We start from the raw sequence: 9,854 nt of genomic DNA on the forward strand, positions 1-9,854 counted from the left end.
CCACGACATGTCAACACTCAACACTGTCCCTTCTCAACCTTGGGTTCCCTATCACCAGATTTCTGTCCCCTTCTGCCTTCTAGTCCTTGTCCCTGAACTGCTGTGCCTCATTAGTCAAACAGGGAATACTTTTGTAATCAGGGAAAAAGTTATTTTTAAAATGGCTTTTGTGTATTGATTTATCTTAGAATGCAAAACCTGCTTTTGTTTTCAGATAGTGTTTCCTTTTTAGGAACAGAAAAACAAGTAGTTTGTGATGTTTGTGTTCAATTTTTGACATGACATATTTGTTATATGACATATTTTGTTGAAGAACTCATTAAAATCACCCTAATCGTGTTTTTACCATTTTCAGAGTTAAAACAATTTAAACTTGGGGAGTAAGTTATTTGCTATACCTGATGGAATCATGTTTTTTATATAGAAGCTGATGGAGAATCATACTGCTTTACTTACGCGTGTGCTCTGTTGAATGACCAGTCATTTCATATTGAAGATATGTGATTTTTTTTTTTTCAGCTTTGGGGGGAAAAATTGGCCTAGTTTATTTTAACTTCTTGCAACCCTGAGCATTGCATATGTCAGTATATTTTCTGCATTAGATTTTGTATTGCTTTTTCTTTCGTGATGATACCTACAAAGGCTGCTGGGCTTATGGATTTCTCTTTCTTATAATTCCATTTGTCATACTTAATGACTTCTCTAAATGTTCATTATGTTATTCACTTGGGAACATCTGGTAAAGGAAATCTCTAGTGAAAGACACTTTCTCTTGGGTATATGTCATTGCTAATACAGAGACTTGTATTGTGTTCTGCCTCAATTCAATTCACAATAAATAGTATTTTTGTAACTAGAATTCATGTTTAAAAGCACTGTAACATTTTAAGGAGTTTAAAGAAAAAGAAGGAAAATAAATTACAAGTTGATCTTTTAGGAGAATTTTGGAGTACAGCTCCTCAGGTCTTTATCACTTTCAGTAAATAAAATTCAGTCTTAAAAATGTACGCATTTCTGAGCCCAGCAGAAGACCTACTTACTTCGTGTAAAATTGAATTCAGTAAAAATCCACCTTAACTTGGATTCTGTCTTAAAACTTATTGTAATAAAATTTGATATTATAGAATTTTATTTTAAGCAAGTTTTAGGAATACTAAAACAAAATAAAGCACATGGTACCTTTTAGTGCTTTTTAAACCTAAACCCATTGATAGTTAATTATAATTTATGAAGGTGAATAAATATTTTCATGTATTAAAGATAAAAAACTGGACACATATATTACCTAATAGGCTTATAGTTTTATCTTTAATACATGAAATAAATAAATACATAAATAAATCCTTCTGTTGATTTTATGGTTCTTTTTTGCTTGTCATCTTTTGCCGTCTCTGCCTCCTGAAAATGTGATAATCTTATTTAATCCAAAATTATATTTTCCTTTGGTTTTAGTTCATTTATAATTGCTTATTTTCCTTGTAGCCTTTTGTATCAATATGATATTACTGTAACCAGTCAAAATAATCCTTTTTTCTTCTTTTATGTATCTGAATCATTTTTTTATTTATTTAAAAATCAGATTTATTTTAAAAATCAGATAAATTTGGGGCCTGAAATTTGGCATCATATATTTTATAATGTGGCATCAATAAGTTGTAGAACATATTTTTGCATTTAAAATTAATATATAAAATGATTTATTAGTCTCTTCATTTAGAACTGATTACTTGATTGTATTCTAGCCTCTATGTGATTTGTGAGGACTTAGGTATCCTCACAAGGGTAACTCTTTTTCCAAGTCATAAGTCTTAAGTTTATCTCCATTAAAGGCTTTCAAATGTATGCAAGGTTCAAAAGACTATTAAAAAAATTACTTGTTCCAGAAATTAACCATATAACTTTGTTTAAAACTCTTTAATCTTTCTGTCTTTTAGCTGCTGGAGGGTTTTTGGGGGTTGTATATGTATGTGTGTATTTAAAAATACTTTCAAACAGGATAAAGAAATTTATTCCAAAATTTTAATAGTAGTTGGATTACCAAACAAGGTAAGACTTAGTACTAAATAAATACTTGTTGACTAATGAATAAATGGGCTGTGCAGTCACATATGCTTTAAAGCAAAGTTAGACAACAACATGATCTGTTACGCTATGTATTCCAGTGATTCTAACCATTTGGAGATGAGGGGACTTCTTGAGACTCGAATGAAGCCATCTCTCTTCCCGGGTAAAATATGTTGTTGTTGTTGTTGTTAGTTGCTGTCAAGTCAGTTCTGACCAGGGCGCCCCCATGTGTGCAGAGTAGAACTACTCCATAGGGTTTTCAAGGCTCCGACTTTTCAGAAGCAGATCGCCAGGCCTGTCTTCCAAAGTGCCTCTGGGTGAATTTGAACCACCAGCCCTTCAGCTAGTAGTCAGGCACTTAACCATTTGTGCCACTCAGATACTCCTCAGTAAAATATACACACACATAAAACTTTATACATTTCAAGGGGCTCATAGACTCAGGTTAAAAGCCAAAACCCGTTGCCACTGAGTCGATTCATAGCGACCCTGTAGGACAGAGTAGAACTGCCGCATACAGTTTCCAAGGAGCACCTGGTGGATTCGAACTGCCCACCTTTTGGTTAGCAGCCGTAGCTTTTAACCACTACACTACCAGGGTTTCCAGACTCAGGTTAACATCCTCTAATAAAAAACAACTTTTCATTAACGCAAGGTGCATATGGAGAGGAGATAACAAATAATCCAGATTCACAGTTAAAACAAACCTATGGTCTGATCTTGTTATCTGGGGACTCAACAGGGATTGTTTCTCCAGGAACCAGGGCTTTAAACCTGTTTGGTCTGGTTCAACCCCCTGCTGAGAATCTGTATTTCCACTCCAGATATATGGGCATACATGAGAATCACCTGGGGATCTTGTTAAAATGTAGATTTTGATTCAGTATATCTGGGGTAGAAATGCAGATTCTCAGCGGGGAGGGGGAGGCGGGTCAAACCGGACCAAACTGGTTCGAATCTCTGCTGGGAACTCAATAAATATCAATCTACTTCATCATTTTTAAGGTCTGCATTTCATTGTATAGCCTTACCGTAATTTAATCGAGTAATATCTATTAATGAATGTTTAGGTTGTTTCCAGTTTTTCACTTTTATAAACAACACTGTGATGCAGATTCTTAAACTGAGTAGCTCTTTTTCGCATTTATTGGACCATCTCCTTGAGTAAGTTCTAGAAGTGGAATTGCTGAGTCATTTGCGTAGATACTACCAAACTGCCCTTCAAAAAGACTGTCCCAATCCACATGCCCACCAGTAAATAGTGCTTGAGTTGATGGCCATCTTCCCACATCCTCCATACCTGAGTGTCAGCAACCTTTTTGTCTTCCCAGTCTTTCATTTTTGTTTGTATATCTTTGCTTTCTAGCAAGATTGGGCATTGCTTCATATGTTTATTGGCCATTTTGTTTCTTCTTTGTGATTTACCTTTTTATACTTTTAGCTGGTTTTTCTGTTACAGGTGTCTGAGTTTTTCCAAAGATCATTGTGTCTTATGTATTATAAATAATTTCCTCCCAGTTCAATTTTTCAGCTTTCAACTTTGTGTTGTATTTTTTGCTGTACAAAAAAAATTGAACTTTTTATGTAGTCTAATTTAATAGTCTTGTCTTTTCTGATATGGTTATCAAGACATGCTTAGAAAAGCCATTCCTATGCAAAGATGATAATTTTCATTTGTATATTATTTTAGATGTTTTATGGTTTGATTTTTTTTTTTTTTTTGCATTAAAACTTTTGACCCACTTGGAATCTATTTCTGTGTAAGAAGTGAAGTGAGGATTTAGCTTTATTTTTTTCCTAAGGATAATAAGAGTTAATATTTAATATATCACTTACTGTGTGCCAGGCACTAGCTAAATATTTCACATATATTAACAACTTTAATCTAAATCAATTCCAAATGGCTAGCCAGTTATCCACAATATTATTTATGGAATAATCTCTCTTTTCCCCACTTGAAAGTACATCTTCATCATATGTTGTTGTTGATAGGTGCCATCGAGATGATTCCAACTTGTAGCGACCCTATAGGACAGAGTAGAGTTGCTCCATAGGGCTTCCAAGGAGTAGCTGGTGGATTCAAACTGCCGAACTTTTGGTTAGCAGCGAGCTCTTAACCACTGTGCCGCTAGGGCTCCATCTTTATCATATACTAAGTCCTTCTATATGTTCAGATCTGCTTTTTATCTTTTCCCTTCCATAGATTAGTGTTTCTCTGAATATAGCACATTGTTTTTACTATTAGATATTTTATTTAAATCATTAAAAAATTTTTCAGAGAATAAGCCAGAGAGGTGAGACTGTTGCATGGATTTTCTTTGAAATACGTGTTAGGATAGACTTTTAATATGTCTAGACAATACAAAATGAATTTCATATTCTTTGAACAGATGGTGGGTAATCACCGTAGTTCAGTAAAGGATTGCTAGATTTAGTGTTCTTAAACATATCTTCCTATCAGGATTATGTAACAGAAGAGTAGTATTAAAAAAATAATATTCTGTATGCTTCTAACTCATAATGTGATTTTATTTTAACATAACAATGAAGACCTGCGTAGGATTGCTTTCAAAATTTTCTCCTTTTAAGCAAAATATAGAAAGAAAGTTATAAATGTTAGAGATAAGACGTATATGAACTAGAAAACTGTAAGCAAAATTTGTGTAGGAATATGTAAAATATTTGTCTTATACACCAGTGCTGTCCAGTACAAATATAATGTGAGCCACAAATGTAATTTTAATTTTCTAGTAGCCACCTTAAAAAAAGTAATAAACAGTTGAAATTAATTTTAATGATGTATTTTCTTTAGTCCAGTATATCCAAATATTATCATTAGAGCATGTAATCAATATAAAAATTATTAATGAGATATTATAAATTAATTTTTCATACTAAGTTTTCAAAATCTGGTATTTTACACTTAAAGCATGTCTCAATTTGGACGCTAGATTTTTACCAGAAATACATAAACTGTGTTTAAATTTCGTAAAACTTTTAGTTGATAAAGTAGATTCACATACCCAAGTTGTTCCAAACATACTGAAAAAGTTTTCCAATAACTGAATCAAACATCAGTTTTTAAGTTTACATTTAGTAAACGAGCTACATTTCAAGTGCTCAGCTGCTAACCAAAAGATCAGTGGTTCAAACCCACTAGCCGTTCCGTGGGAGGAAGATGTGGCAGCCTGCTTCCATAAAGATTACAGTCTTGGAAACCCTGTGGGCAGTTCTACTGTGTCCTATAGGGTCGCTATGAGTCAGAATCGACTTAACAGCAGTGGGTTTTTTTTTCAATAGCCCGTGTGGCTACTCTATTGGACAGCACAGTTATAGACCTTCTAAAGAAATAAAATAAAATATAGACTGTCTCCTACTTTATAACACGTAGCTTACAAATGACTTGGGTACAAATAGGGTCTCTTAAACCTCTGTGGGAACTGAAGCCACTACTCTCTAAGGGAGCAAAAGCTACTCTTACTTGAAGAAGGGGATACTCTTAAAGCATCCCACCAGATCCCCAGTCCCACCCCAAAACACACACAGACATACACAAATGCACTGCCTTTTGGAAGCTGCTGCAACATCACATGATTGAAATATTATCCACATGCATGGAGTTCCTTGGAGTTCCATATTTCTGTATAACACTTGCCTGCAGTTTTCTACAGTTCTCTTTTTTTTAGAGTAGAGGGCAATCTCTGCTTTATGGGGAAGGAGATGGGCACAGAAGGAGGTAGTGGCATCACTAGGGTTGGTGTCACCCAGTGTGGTAACTCATGATGTCACCCCCCATGGACCTCCTCCCATCCCAGACCATACAGAATCCTTAGTAATAATGTTTATTATCAATTTTAATCATAGAGTAATATGTGCTAAATACAGTTGTAAATTGCTTAAATGTAGTATTTCTTAAATTATATGAATACTAACAACAAAATTGATTTGTAAAATCTTTCTACATTGAATTACAACATTATTAGTTACGTTATTTTGAGCAGAAGCCTTTTTTGATTTGTCTCCTTTTCCTTTAATCACTACTTTATTCTCAAATAAGTTATTGATATATGTTCACAATACTAATTGCTACAATATTGTAACTAAAACATCAGAAAATTTGACAAAATCAGCAACTATAAAAACACCAGCAGCAACAAAAACAACAGCGCGTGCAGACAAAACCATGTGATTGAAAGCGTCATTGTTATTGGGTAATAATGACAGCTCTGACCAGAGTACATTAGTAGGTTCAAAAAATAAATATAGCATAGAGTTTTAGCCTTGTAGCTATATTGATACATGTCAGCTGGGCTTACAAAAAATGTTGTTGTTATAATTAATTACAGGGATAGTTTTATAAAAAATAATCAATTTCTACTGAAACACTGCACAAAAATTTTATAGACAGTCATTTGGGTATCACCCCCTCTGACAGTGTCACCTGGGGTAGACCACACCTAGTGATGCCACCGGGGATTGTTTGTTTTTTTCTGGTATCTCTAGCTAGAAATCCTAATATATTTTCCTTCAGAAACAAAGTTATAAAGGGTAATTAAGTTTTGTAGGATTGTAGATCAACTGAGCGTTTGTGGGCTCACCTAGGAATTTCTCATCTATTTATAACTTTGTTTCTATTGTAAAAAAAGCTCCATGTTCTAAACAACAAATGTACAAATGAATTTTGAAATATGACTTCGTTTGTAGGGAACTGGGCAGGGAAGTGGGGGAGGAAGGGGTCAGAGAAAGGGTTATGATTTGCCTGTTGTTTTCATTAGGAGTCCCTGGGTGATGCAAACAGTTGACACAGTCAACTGCTGACTGAAAGACTGGCGGTTTGAGCCACCCAGAGGTGCTTCGAAAGAAAGACCTGGTGATCTACTTCCAAAAAATCAGCCATTGAAAACCCCACGGAACACAGTTCTACTCTTGACACACATGGGGTTGAATTGACTCAATGGCAGCTGGTATTGTTTTTATTACAGAAAAGTACAGTGACCACAATATTGAACTTTTATGCATCAGCCTAAATTGTCTTTTGTCACTTATATGACCTTGCTCTTGACTCTAGAAACTAAAACAACCCATCCTGTTTTAAGTCTAGATCAACTATCAAATCACTTTTAGGCAGGGTTTTTGTTATTTTGCCTCAGTGGTTTTTTGTTTGCTTGCTTGCTTTATTTTTTGAAACTGAGTTTGCCTAGAAAAGGATCTTATTCATCTTTTGGTATTAGCTACTATTCATTTTCATGAGATACATAAAGTTGATTGAAATTTGCTGTGATCTCCTAGTTATAGATGAAAATTTTCCTTTCAAAAGAGACTCCCCCCCCCCGCCCAAATTTCTTTAATTTTAGGAGATACCCAAAAGCGAGGAGTAGTTTTTGGTTCTGTATAATGAGATAAGGAGTCCTGGTGGCACAGTGGTTAATGTGCCCCGCTGCTAACCAGACGGTCGGTGGTTTGAACCCACAAGCTACACCACGGGAGAAAGATGTGGCAGTCTGCTTCTGTAAAGATTACGGCCTTGGGAACCCTATGGGGCAGTTCTACTCTGTCCTGTAGGGTCATTATGAGTCGGAATCAACTTGACAGCAACAGCTTTTGGTTTATAGATGAGGTGATGGGTGGTTGCCTCCCTGAACTGCCAAGCCCCCCGCTATGGCTGGTAACTGCTTGTGTGGAGGACTGAGCAGACAGCTGCAGAAGGCTGACCTGGTGGAGAGATTCTGGAAGCTAGATAATGCCGAAGCCCCACTTTCCTCCATTTTTCAGGCCTGCTTCGTACTTTATGTTAATTGTCTTTTTAGATCTCTGATTCTTGAAGGAACTTTTGAAGAAATGGATACATTGTCTGTGTTGCTTTGAATATTGGTTGACATCTAAACCAAATTAGTTGGCTTTTTGCTTTTGCTGCTAGGTGGGCTTTAGGAACCCCTTTATTTTAATATTGTGCCAAAAATAGGTTAATTTTAACATTTAAAACATCCTGATGCAGTGTATCGAATGGAAATTATTCCTCAATAAAACTGATAAGGAAAAAAATCCCTTTCTTCCAAATATACTATGACAGCCTATTTTAGAATGTTTAAAATATTTCCTTGAAGGTGAACATTTAAGAGCATGTACAAAAAGTTGCCATGCACCAAGGAATCTGATTCCTCTTTTGTTGTTGTTGTGCTTTAAGTGAAAGTTTACAATTCAAGTTAATCTTTCATACAAAAGTTAATACATACATTGTTCTGTGACCCTACTTGCTCTCCCTATACTGTGACAGCACACTCTTCCTTTCCACCCTGTGTGTCCATTCAACCAGCTCCTGACCCTCTCTGCCTTCTCATCTCGCCTCCAGACGAGAGCTGCTCATTTAATCTCTTGTATGTACTTGAGCTAAGAAGCACACTCTTCACGAGTATCATTTTATATCCCATAGTCCAGTCTAATCTTGGTCTGAAGAGTTGGCCTTGGGAATGGTTTTAGTTTTGGGCTAACAGAGAGCCTGGGGGCCACATCTTCCAGGGTCCCTCCAGTCTCAATCAAACCTTTAAGTCTGGTCTTTTTACTAGAATTTGAGTTCTGCGTCTCACTTTTCTCCTGCTCCATCAGGGACTCTCTGTTGTGTTCCTTGTCAGGGAGGTCATTGTGGTAGCTGGGCACCATCTAGTTCTTCTGGTCTCAGGCTAATGAAGTCTCTGGTTTAAGTGGCCCTTTCTGTCTCTTGGGCTAATTGTTTCCTTGTGTGCATGGTGTTCTTCATTCTCCTTTGCTCTAGGTGGGTAGGGACCAATTGATGCATCTTAGATGGCCGTGATTCTTTTGTCTTAAAATTCATTTTATTGATTCCACAAGAGATTGTCATGTTGAATTGAGGAAAAAGTGAGACATTTTCTGGTATTTCAAGATTTTTTGCTATACAGAAGTTTCCATGATAGTATTTGTTGTTTTAAAAGAATTTGTCCTATACTTTATTCTTTCTGGAAAAGAAGAGGCTACACATGTGCTGCCTACCTTCTGCCTTTTGCTGCTGTGTGTTTGTGGGTAGGAACTTGAGTCCCTCTGAATTTTTAACTCTATGCTCCATATTTTGAGAAGCTTATGGAGATTGGATCTGTAAATCATCTTTGAAAGATAAGTGATTTGATTTGATTGTGGCAAGCATGAAAGTTATCCTCAAAAATAAAACTGTAGCCTGGACAAGCTGGACTACTGCCACACTAAAATGATTTTAACTGTAGAATTATTTGATTAGTTCTGCACATGCTATAGCTCCATAAAGATGATCAACTTTCAACAGGGATGAACAGATGTCCTGGTGTTCTCAGAAATTGCTTTCGTATTGCCAAGGCTTTCACAAAAGCCAGTGAAGCTACCCTTGTTAGTCTAACTTTGTTGAGATGCCTTTAATTTTTTCCCCCACAGTATTGGGGAGTTTGTTGTTTACCTATAAGATTCTGTAATATTCAGGTGGTATCCTTTTCTCCCAGCAGAAATAAAGAGAAGATAATTTCTAAAAAATTAGCGTAGTATAATGTGTCTGACATCAAGGACATCATACATGAAGAAAGCAAAAGGTCATTAAAAAGACAGGAAGGAAAGAAAAGACCAAAAATGGATGTCAGAAGAGACTCTGAAACTTGCTTTTGAATGTAGAGTAGCTAAAGCAAATGGAAGAAATGATGAAGTAAAAGAGCTGAACAGAAGATTTCAAAGGGCAGCTTGAGAAGATGAAGTAAAGTATTCTAATGAAATGTTCAAAGACCTGGAGTTAGAAAACCAAAAGGGAAGAACATGCT

General features: G+C 35.8%; 1 protein-coding gene across 1 annotated transcript in view; it reads left to right on the top strand.

Moving 5' to 3' along the window:
- Positions 1 to 26: 26 nt before the first annotated feature.
- The window catches only part of LOC101354148 (signal transducer and activator of transcription 5B), a 57,909-nt gene continuing 48,081 nt past the window's right edge, over positions 27 to 9,854 (top strand). The window contains exon 1 of the mRNA XM_023725264.1: positions 27 to 2,227. The gene's annotated coding sequence lies outside the window, so the exon portion shown is untranslated. The remainder of the gene's footprint in view (positions 2,228 to 9,854) is intronic.

Source organism: Trichechus manatus, unplaced genomic scaffold, assembly GCF_000243295.1.
Source record: "Trichechus manatus latirostris isolate Lorelei unplaced genomic scaffold, TriManLat1.0 scaffold00294, whole genome shotgun sequence".
Taxonomy (NCBI): domain Eukaryota; kingdom Metazoa; phylum Chordata; class Mammalia; order Sirenia; family Trichechidae; genus Trichechus; species Trichechus manatus.